Raw genomic sequence first — 12130 nt, 5'->3', positions numbered from 1 at the left:
TATTTTTTTGGAAAAACCCACAGGTTTTCATATATTGGAATTAACAGATAGGACATTTTAAATAAATGTTTGATATATTTAAGATAATAGAGAAAAAAGGTACAACATAGATGAAGAGATAAAGAATAACAACAGAGAATTGGAATCTATAAAAGAAAATCCAAATGGCATTCTACAAGCAAAAAAATAAAAGACCTGAAGTAAGTACTCACTGGAAGTGTTAAAAGCACAAAAGACAAGTAGTAAACTAAAAAAGGTCAGTAGAAAATAACCAAATTGAGGTACAGTTAAAAAATAATGGAAGAATAAAAGAAACAAACAACAGAAAGAGATGTGGAATGCTATCAAGTTTTATCAAAAGTGTAAACGAATCCGAGGAGAGAAGCAAATGGGACAAAAGCAATATTTTAAAATATAATGGATCAAAATTACCCAGATCTAATCAAATACAACAATTTACAGATTGTAGAAGTTTATTACACCTCTAGAAAGAATTTTTTAAACCAAAACATAAACAACTACATCTCTGGGCATCATCGTCAAACAGATAAAATAAAGACAAAAACAATAATAAAAGTAGTCAGAGATAACAGACGTGTTTTCTTCAAAGAAGGAATAATAAAACTGATGACTGAATTTTCATCACAAAAAAAAGAAAATAATATTTTTAAGTTGTGAAAAAAAGATAATCTTCAATATTTGAATCATCTACCAGAAGCTTCTAAAAACAAGATCTGCCTATGTGTTGCTAGCAGATGTGCTCTAGGGAAAGACGGAAGGAAGTCCTTCAGACTGAAGACAAAGGACCCCAGATGCAAGTGTTCAAGTGCGGCAAGGAAGAGAATTAGTAAAGATTTTTAAAAATGAGTAAATATAAATATTGACAGAATAAAACAAAAATAATAATAATGCCTCCACAGGCATTATTTTATAACATATGAAATGAAAATTAACTGTCAAAAACAGTAACACTGCCAAGGGTGTAAGGGGATACATTTACTTTGTTACGGGATGTTTGCTTATTTCAGTCAGTGGTAAAAGTACTAATTCAAGTAGCCCGTACTGAGTAGCCACGTTGAAATCTGTAGGGTAGTCACTAAAAACATTTTTTAATATGTGTAACTTAAAAGATTAAAGAAAAGTTAAGGTAAAATAATAACACCATATTTGATTAATCCAAAAGACAGCAAGAAAGGATTAAAAAAAAGGAGAGTATTACGCTAAGAGAAATAAGTCAATCAGAGAAAGACAGATACCATATGATTTCACTCATATATGAAATTTAAGAAACAGAATTAAAAGCATAGAGAGAGAATATTTCATTGTTTTGGCTAAAAAATAAATTTGCTTTTCTGAAATATATATTAAACTGTATCAAATGTCTCTTTAGTAGTCAATGAGATGATGACTTAGTTTCTTCTTTTGCCTTTTGATTATATTTTAGACTACCTAAAATTTTACTATCTTCAAGTTATTGTGTTTAAATTCTTGGTAAAGCTGTCATCGTCATTCATATAGAGCTAGATTAAGTGACAAAGATCTATTGTGATTTTCTTTTTCTATTTCAACCTATATTGATAGAATGATAAATGCCTTTGTAAAATGAAGTAAAAATACTTTCCCATTTTTCTAACCTCCAACAAATATCCAATAATTTATAATGTAATGAGAGACTAGGAATTATTCTTTATTTAAAATCTGATTTTAAATGGCCCTCTTGTGCACCAACTTAAATTCATCATATAAATGTTTCATGACACAGTCCCACATCGATAAAATACAGGTCTCCGTTTGGTTTGTTGACCAGAAATTGACAAACTTCCTTGCACCCATCACCCAACATAACAGTTGGCAAGAAATTACATCCATTTCTTTATTCCCTCCTCAAACTAGACACCCCACACACACACACACAAGATACCCACTCTTCTGCATTCTGTGTGTGTGATTTGCTTCTATACCATAGTTTTTAAAATCATGTTATTATATTTCTAGCTTTAGTTTGTTTAGTTTGTTTTCTCTTTACAGAAAGTGTCATGTTTTATATAGCTCTCTGTAATTTACTTTCTTCAATCAGTAATATAATGAAAATCTTTATCTGTATTCTTTAATATAGCTCTATTCATTCAATTTGACTGCTATATAATATTCAATCATGTAAGCATACTGAAATGTATTTATCCAATTGCTTGCCAATTACCATTTGGGTGGTTTATTTTTAATCTTTGAAGAAGATAAATTCGGAAAGCTATCTAGTCTCTGCATCATTTTTTATGATATATCTCAGATGACTTTTGTTAAGGCAATTTATGCTCGTATGTCTGCTCTAGTTTGCCATTTCTTACTGAATCCATCTAAAAGTATACATTAGTTTCATTCAAATTTATAAATCTGTATAGTACATTGGTTCATATGCATTATTTTTTAAAAACTTAGAAATATTAAGATATTAAGATAAGCAAAAAAAAATAGAAACCAGCCATAATCATCCCATCTGGAGTTATATTCTCTAAATTCATCAAGAAAAATGTTGCTGCATATGCTTCCAGACTTTTTTCTATCCATATATTTTGTCTCTCAAAAATCAACTAAAAGGAAAATATTGTTAGGATGTCTATTTTAATCTTTCCCTGTTAATACTGCTACACTTTGTAATACTCGTGACATCATAGGATTCGACGTATGTATCAGAGAAAAGCACTGAAATGAGCAAGTTCTTTGATTACTAAAGCAGTTGAACAGTTTCATTTTGTTATATGTATTAATTTATGAATGACCTTGTCATACCCTTTACCCATTTTCTTTTGTTATTCATCTTTTTTAAAATTTTTAATGAATTTATATTTGAGGAATACTATTACATTTTTATACAGGTTGTAAATGTTTGCTAACTTTCCATTCCTCTTCTATCTAAATAGATGTTTATATTTGTGTGGTACTTAAATATTTAATTTTACATAATTAAATGTATACAAAATTTTATGCATTTCTGATTTCTGATTTTGCTATCTGACTTTAAAAAATCTTTCCAGTTTAGCTAAAATGTAAATATGTAGTTATCTGTATGCTTACTTGTAGTTATCAGATGTGCTGGGGAAGACAGGAATATGTTACATTTAAGATTTTATTCCAGCAAAAGTTTAACATCCATTCTAGGTGAAACTCTGCCTCTCTCCAAAATCTGTTGTTTTGTGTCAAGAGTCATGTCATTCTGTGGCCAGATCCATAAGTATAGCTGCTGTACATCTCCTGGGTCCTCAATGCTATTGCTCTTAAATACTCTTCTGTGATGACAAACAGAATCCATCTGGTGGGCTCTCAATTTTGCCAAAGCCTGCCTTTTTCTGTAGCTCTCATTCTTCCAGACTTTGACAAATTAAAGGGTTTCTGCCATACCTTTTAATTTTGAATTCCTGTTCTTCCCTTGGATCTAGTACTCCTGCCATTGTAAAGAAATTCAACTTCTATATATATATATAGATATAAAGAGTAGTTCATACATAACAGATATATATTGCTCACAGTTCTGATGGCTGAAAGTTTTAGATCAGAGTGCCAGCGTGACAGATGAGGGTCCTGTTCCAGGTATGACTTTTAGTTGTATCCTCACATGGCAGAAGGGATAAGGGATCTCTCTGGAGCATCTTTTATAAGGCACTAATCCCACCCATAAGGGTCCACTCTCATGACCTAGCACTTCCTAAAGGTGCCACCTCTTATTACTGTAATCTGTGGTTTAGGATTTCAACTTATGAATTTGGGGGGACACAAACATTCAGACCATAGCATTATACGTAACAGAAAATATTTTTCAATGCTATCCTTTGGATAGCCTTTAAGCTGATATATATGCCACAGGATTATTCTGATGTTTAAATTCCTACGGTTATTTCTATAGTAATTGAGAAATGACATATAAAATGCATTTGTTCTACTTCTTTTCCACCTCATTACATGCAAATGTTAAAATGAGACTTTTAAGCGTGGCCTTGAAATAATGAGAGAGATTAAAAATTAGAAGACTATTTTAGATCACGGGAAAATTCTACAAGGATGTAAAAATAATCTAATTAATTCTCAGAGAGAAAAAAAGGAAACAAAAGAATATAGTGAAAAAGAGGGAAGGAAGAGGAAGTATTCAGGATTCAAGTAAATGCTTTAGAAAGATCTTGAAGTAATATTCACTATTTAAATTCTATAAATTAAGCAGAAAGGATAAAAGAACAGGTAGAGATATATAGTAATAGTTTTGATCTTATCAATTCATGTAGGTTCAATATAGTTCAGGGACATAGATTTAAATAAGAAGGCCAAAATAGAGTTTTTCATTGAATCCAAAGTAGGGAAAAATTAAATTCCCACATGCTTATTGCCCTTATTATCATTCTGCAACAAGACAACGTTTTTCAAAAAACTCTCACCCCCTGTTTAAGAGTAATGTGTGATATCTTTGTCCATGATGAAAGGAAAATCTCAAGTGGTTTCAGCAATTTCCACAGCTCCTGAATTCAAAAAGAGATCTCTAAGAGTCATATAATAGTGGACAGAAGTGGTCCATGGAGGTGACATTTGCTTGAGTTCACATGGAAAGCAGGTATCATTAGTAAGACTTAAATCCAGATCTCCTCACCTAACTCAAAAATCTTCCTAATTAATCTTTTGGTATTCACCTTTCTCCATATAGATTTTCATTTAATTCCTATTAACACCTTTCTCAGAATGTGCATCAAATATTAATCCTATAATATTCATACGTGTCTAGCAGACAGTATTCTGCAGTAGAAAAATGAAGTTAAATAGTCTTTCTCAATGAAGTATGTATGAAAACTTCTTATGGGTGAGCACTATAAAATTCTTTAAGATGTGCTATATTATGTGATGTTTTTCAAACTTAGTTTGAGGTAATGGTTGAACTGATGCTCAGCAGAACACTATTTGGGAAGTCATGTTATAGTTCATGTATATTCTTTAATTAAAAAAAAGAATTTATAATACCATCTCAAAGGGAGCTACTGAATTTTGAACTCAGTTATCTGGCAAAAAGAATATTCTAATTGCTTCCAAGATAAGAAAAAAAAAATTGAAATTAGAGATGCTACTAAGCACAGCATTAAGTGCTGTGTATATAATTATGAATAAATCAGACACAGTTCTAGCCCACACGAAGAATACAGGTTAGTGAAGTATACAAACAGAAAAAAATCTTGCAAACAAATGAGAAATTACAACTGCTGCTATAATAAGTGTTACAAAGGAAACAATACTTATGCTATAAAATAATCTATGATCCAAAGAGGGAGAAAATTATGTTTGAGCTCAGAATTGAAGAATGAATGAGAGAAAACCAAGTGAATATGTGTCAGAAGAATATTCTAAGCAGAGAGATGATCCAGTGCAAAGCCTTGGGGTGAGAGGGAACTCAAATTCTTATAAGGCAAGTGAAAAGAATAAAGGAGAATATTATACGAAATAAAGATAAAAAAGTAGGTAGAGAGCTGTCCTTGTGGCCTATTGTAAGTCATGTAAAGAGCTTTATTTAAGGTCAACTAAAGAGTTTAGAGCAGAGAAAATGGCATATTATTTTTATTTTGAAACGATCAACCTGTCTAGAGATAACCTCCCCAATGTGGCATAGCTCAGTGTCTATAAAGAGATTATTTTGGCCAGTTATTCTTTCCACCAGGGAAACTGAGATTATGTAAGCACCAGCCTTCCCCAGCTCTGCAAAATTCTGCCAGAGACCCAATTCTTTCTTGCCCTGATCCACACTATTGAGGTGGCCTGCAAGATTGAGGAATGTGGAGCAGCAGGGAGAATGGAATTAAAGGGACATGGGTCCTGTTTACTATATTGTAGACTCCATCAAGAAGCCCACCCACAAGCCACTAGAAATGCCTCACCAGTAGATCCCTCAAATGGCCCACAGGCAATACACCCCACCCTATGGCCAGCTCCCTGTGTGAGTTCTCCATGGTCAATGGAGTGAACTGTGACAGAGAGTTAATGAGTATTCACAGGATCATAATAATTTCCTAGTAACTCAACTCAAAGACATGCAAAGAAAAAAAAAAGATGAAAATCTACAAATTCCCTGATAAAGAATTCAAAGTAACTGTTTTAAGGAAGCTCAGTAAGCTACAGGAAAATACACAAAGACAATTCAATTAAATTAGAAAAACAGTACATAACAAAATTAGAAGTTTAATAGAGACACAGAAGTCATATAAAAGAGCCCAAAATTCTGGAGCTGAATGATACAATGAATGAAATGAAAAATATAACAGAGACCATCAACAACAGATCATCAAACAGAAAAAAGAATATGACGAGGAAGGCAGGACATGTGAAATTATCCAGTCATAGGAGAATAAAGGAAAAAGAATGAGGAAAGCCTACATGAATTATAGTATATCATGAAGAGAAACAATCCATGCATTACTGTAGTCTCAGAAGCAGGAGAGAGAGAGAGAAAGGAGCAGAAAGCTTATTTAAAGAAAAAAAAATGGCTGAGAACTTCCCAAATTAGTGGAGAGAATTGGACATTCAAGTTCATAAAACTAATAGGTCACCCAATTATGAAAACAGAAAATTATCTTCTCCAAACTCATTATAATAAAATTGTCTAAAATTAAGGACATAATCTTAAAAGTCAGAAGAGTAAAAAAAATTATTACATACAATGGAACCCCTAGAAGGTTATCAGTGGATTTGGATAATATAATCAAAGTTGGGGGGAAAAAAACAAAATTGTCTACCAACAATACTTTACCTGGTAAAGTCCCCCAGAAATGAAGGTGAGACAGACTTTCCCTAACAAAGAAAAGCAGAAAGAAATCAGCATCCCTAACCTGCCTTACAAGAAAAGCTATAAGGGGTTCTTCAAGAAGAAATCAAAGGATGCTTATTAGTAATATTAAAGCATATTAAAATATACAATACACTGGTAAAGATAGGTATATAATCAAATTCAGAATCAGAACACTCTAATATTGTAATAAGGTGGTATGTTAATAACTTAACTCTAGTATAAAAGTTAAAAGGCAAAAGAATTAAAAATAGCTATATAATTTGTTAAAGGATACACAGTATAAGAAGAAGTAAATTGTGACATCGAAAATATAAAATGTGGAGGAGAAGAAAAAGAGTAAGTTATTGTATGCAATTAAAGTGGTTATGAGTGTAAAATAGACTGTTATATCTATAAGATGCTTTATGTAAGACTCATGGTAACCACAAAGCAAAAACCTACAGTGGATATGCAAAAGAAAAAAATTAGAAAATTGATATTGTTGTAGAAAATTATCAATTCACAACTGAAGACACTAAGAGAGCAAGAAAGGAATAATGGAACTACAAAACAGCAAAAACCCAATTATGAAGATAGTATTAGTAAGTCCTTACCTATGAATAATTACTTAAATGTGCATAGACTAAATTCTCCATCTAAAGTCATTAAGTGGTTTGGTGGATACAAAAACAAGACCCAACTATATGCTGCTACAAAAGACTCACTTCAGCTTTAAGGACACATGAAGACTGAAAGTAAAGGGATAGAAAAAGATATTGCATGCAAGGAAAAAACCAAAAGAGAACAGATCTACACTCACATAAGAAAAAACAGACTTTAACACAATGCTGTAAATAGACAAAGAAGGTCATTATACAATGATAAAGGGGTCAATTTATCAAGAGGATGTACAATCACAAATAAACATGCACACAACTCTGAAGCACCTAAATATATTAAAAGCATATACTAAGAGATCTGAAGGGGGAAATAGACAACAGCACAATAATAGTAGAGGATGTCACTTTCAACACAAGGTAAGTAATCCAGACAGAAAATCAGTAAGGCAACATTGGACTTGAATTATAATTAAAACAAATGGACCTAACAGACACATACAGAAATTCTCTCCAACAGCATCAGAATACACATTCCTCTCAAGTATACATGAAACATTCACCAGAATAGATCATATGTTATGTCACAAAACAAGTCATAGCAAATTTAAGAACAAGTTTACCTTTACTGGCCATAATAGTATGAGACTAGACATCAGTAGCAGTAAGAAAATTTGAAAAATTCACAAATATGTGGAAATTAAACAATACAGTCTGGAACAACCAACAGATCAAAGAAATGAAAAGGGAAAAACGTCTTAAAACAAACAAAAGTGGAACATAACATACCAAAACTTATGGAATGCAGCAAAAGTAGTTTTCGAGGGAATTTCATAGAAATAAATGTCTATATTAAGAAAAAAGAAAGATCTCAAATAGACAACTTTATACTTCAAGGAACTAGAAAAATAGCAACAAATTAAGCCCGATTTAGCAGAAGGAAGGAAATAACAATGATCAGAGCATAAATAAATGAAATAGAGATCATAAAACCAACAGAAAATATCAATGAAACTAAGATCTGATTTTTCAAAAAATAAGCAACACTGACAAACTTTTAGCTAGATTCAGAAAAAGAGAAAGAAGATTCAAATAAATAAAATGAAGCATAAAAGAGGATTTTATATAATCAAATAAATAAAATGAGACAAAAAAGAGAATCAATTTTGATACTACAAAAATTCAAAGGATGGCTTTTAGTCTGACATCTTAGCGAGCTGCAGGAGTAGCTGCTGGTCTCCCAGCTTTGCAATGCCACCCAAGGACGACAAGAAAAAGAAAGGTGCTGGAAAGTCAGCCAAAAAAGACAAAGACCCAATGCCAAAAAGAAAAAGTGTCCAAAGGCAAAATTCAGGACAAGCTTAATAACCTGGTCTCCTTTGACACAGCGACATATGACAAACTCTGAAAGGAAGTTCCCAGCTATAAGCTTATAACTCTGAGAGACTGAAGATTTGAGGTTCCCTGGCCAGGGCAGTCCTTCAGGAGTTCCTTAGTAAAGGATTCATTAAACTGGTTTTAAAGCACAGAGCTCAAGTAACTTACACCAGAAACACCAAGTGTGGAGATGCCCCAGCTGCTACTGAAGATACATGAACAGATCCCCCAGGTGTACATTTTAGAAAATAAAACTTTACTAAATAACAAAAAAATCAAAGGATGGTAAGAGACTACTATGAACAATTATATTTAAAAAAATGAATAACCTAGAAGAAAGGGATAAAGATTTCAACATATACAAGGTACTAAGAGTGAAGGACAAAGAAATAGAAAATCTGAACAGATCAATAAAGACTGAAATTGAAGCATTAATCAAAAATCTCCCAACAAAGAAAAGCTCACGACCAGATGGTTTTACAGGTGAATTCTACCAAATATTTAAAGAATGAATACCAATATTTCTTAAACTCTTCCAAAAAAATTAAAAAGGAAGCACCTTCAAAATCATTTTATGAAACCAATATTAGCCTGATACTAAACCAGATAAGGACACTACTAAGTTAAAGGACTATAGGCCAATATCCCTGATGAATATAGATGCAAAAATTCTCAACAAAATACTAGCAAACTGAACTTAACAGACAATTAAAAAAAAAAAGAATCACACTTCACATTTGAGTGGAATTTATCCCTGGGATGCTGAATGTTTCAACATACACAAATGAATAAATATGATACACATTAACAGGACAAAGGATAAAAATCATATGATTATATCAATACATGCAGAAGAAGTATTTGACAAAATTCAACATCTTTCATGATAAAAACTCTCAACAAATTAGGTATATAAGGAATGTACATCAACATAATAAAGGCCATGTATAATGGACCCTCAGTTAACATTATACTCAATGGTCAAGAGGTGAAGGCTTTTCCTCTAAGACCAGGGACAAGGCAAGGGTGACCACTCTGACCATTTCCGTTCAACATAGCACTGTAAGTCCTACCCAAAGCAATTAGGTAAGAAAAAGAAACAAAAAACATCCAAGTCAGAAAGAAAAAAGTAAAATTATCTCGGTAAATATGATCTTATACATAGAAAATCATAAATACACCACCAAAAATTGTTAGAACTAATGAAGTAATTCAGTAAATCAAATCAATATACAAACATCAGCTGCGTTTCTATATATTAATAATGAACTACCTAAAAAAAAAAAAAAAAGAAAGAACACAATCCCATTTATAATAGCATCAAAAATAATAAAATACTAAGAATATATTAACCAGGAGGTGAAAGGTTTGTACACTGAAAACTGTAAGACACTGATAAAAGAAATTAAAAAAGAAATAAATGGAAATACACCCTGCATTCATGGATCAAAGAATTAGCATTGTTAAAATGTCCATACTACTCAAAGCCATCTACAGATTCAGTGGAATCCCAATCAAAATTCCAATGACGTTTCTCACAGAAATAGAATAAACAATCCTAAAATGCATAGGGAACTTCAAAAGACCCTCAATAGCCAAAACAATCTTAAGAAAGAAAAACAAACTGGAGAAACCACACTTCCAAAGTTCAAGCTATATTACAAACCTATAATAATACAAACAGTATAATACTGGCATAAAAATAGACACCTAGACAAATGGAACAGAATTGATACCCAGAAAAAACCTACCCTATGTGGCCAACTAATTTTCAATAAGGGTGCTAAGTATACTCAAAGGGTAAAGGATAGTCTTTAATAAGCGTTGCTAGGAAAATGGATATTCATATGCAAAACAAAGAAATTGGACAATTCACAAAAATTAACACAAAATGAATTGAAGACTTAGATGTAAGACCTGAAACAACAAAACTCCTAGAAGAAAATGTAGGGAAGGGCGCCTGGGTGGCTCAGTTGGTTAGGCGTCTGCCTTTGGCTCAGGTCATGGGATCAAGTCCTGCATCCCTCTCCCTCTACTGCTCCCCGTGTTGTGCTCTCTCTCACTCACTCTTTCTCTCTCTCTCAAATAATAAATAAAAGCTTTAAAAAAAAAAAAAGAAAATGTAGGGAAAAAGCTCCTTGATATTGGCCATAGCAATATTTTTTTGCATATGACACCAAAAGCACAAGCAACAAAAAAAATAAATAAATAAGTAGGACTATGTGAAACTAAAAACCTTCTGCATAGCAAAAGACATAATCAACAAAATGAAAGGAAAAGCCTATAGACTAGGAAAAATATTTGCAAATCATATATCTGAAAGGGATTAATACCCAAACATATAACAAATGCATGCAACTCAATAAGAAAAAACTAAATAACCGGATTTAAAAATGGGCAGAGGACCCAAATTTACATTTTTTCCATAGAAGACATACAAATGACCAACTGGTGTATGAAAAGATGTTCATCATCACCAATCAGCAGGGAAACGCAAATCAAAACCACAATGAGAGGGGTTCCTAGGTGGCTCAGTCCACTAAGCATCGGACTCTTGATTTCAGCTCAGGTCATGATCTCAGGGTTGTGAGATCAAGCTCCGTGTCAGGCTCCATGCTCAGCTCAGAGTCAGGTTGAGATTCTCTCTCCCTCTCTCTCTGCCCCTCCTCCTGCTCTGTACTATAAATAAATAAATAAATAAATAAATAAATAAATAAATAAATAAATAAAATCTTAAAAAGATAAAACACACAATGAGACATTACTTCACATCTGTTAGAATGGCCAAAATCAAAAAGACAAGAGAAAACAAATGCCGGAATGAATGTGGAAAAAAGGAATCCTTCATGTACAGTTGGTGGGAATGTAAATTGCTATAGCCACCATGGAAAATAGCATGGAAGTTCATCAACAAATTAAAAATAGCAATACCGTATGATCCAGCAATCCTACTTCTAGGTGTACATCCAAGGAAATGAAATAACTACCTCAAAGAGATATCTGCACCCCCATTTTCATTGCAGCATTAATGATAACCACCAAGGCATGGAAACTAGCTAAGTGTCCACTGATGAATAAATAAAATGTGGTACATATATACAATATACGTATATACATTACCCGAAAATAGAAGAATCTGCCTTATCAATCAAGTTTCAGCTGAGAATATCCTCAGGATTTCCACTTCAAAGTGAGAGGAAAAATGCTGCACCTTGTACTCTTAAGAAAGAAGTACTGTGTTTAGTAAATTCTTTCAATTTTGAAAGCAACCTATACTGATTTGAATTTGCAGCTTCTACCCAGATACCAGATACTGTTTCTCCCCTAGTCTAGAACTCAATCAATGAGC

At 32.6% G+C, this 12130-nt stretch overlaps 1 protein-coding gene and 1 pseudogene across 1 annotated transcript in view; one reads left to right on the top strand and one right to left on the bottom strand.

Annotated features, from left to right (window-relative positions):
- Positions 1–12130, bottom strand: part of MSR1 (macrophage scavenger receptor 1) — a 413132-nt gene that overhangs the window by 374158 nt on the left and 26844 nt on the right. The gene's annotated exons all lie outside the window — the stretch shown is intronic.
- Positions 8656–9000, top strand: LOC113262164 (40S ribosomal protein S25-like; annotated as a pseudogene).

The sequence above is a fragment of the Ursus arctos genome, unplaced genomic scaffold (genome assembly GCF_023065955.2).
Source record: "Ursus arctos isolate Adak ecotype North America unplaced genomic scaffold, UrsArc2.0 scaffold_27, whole genome shotgun sequence".
Taxonomy (NCBI): domain Eukaryota; kingdom Metazoa; phylum Chordata; class Mammalia; order Carnivora; family Ursidae; genus Ursus; species Ursus arctos.
The sequence above is the reverse complement of the archived record's forward strand: the minus strand, read 5'-3'. Positions and strand labels throughout refer to the sequence as shown.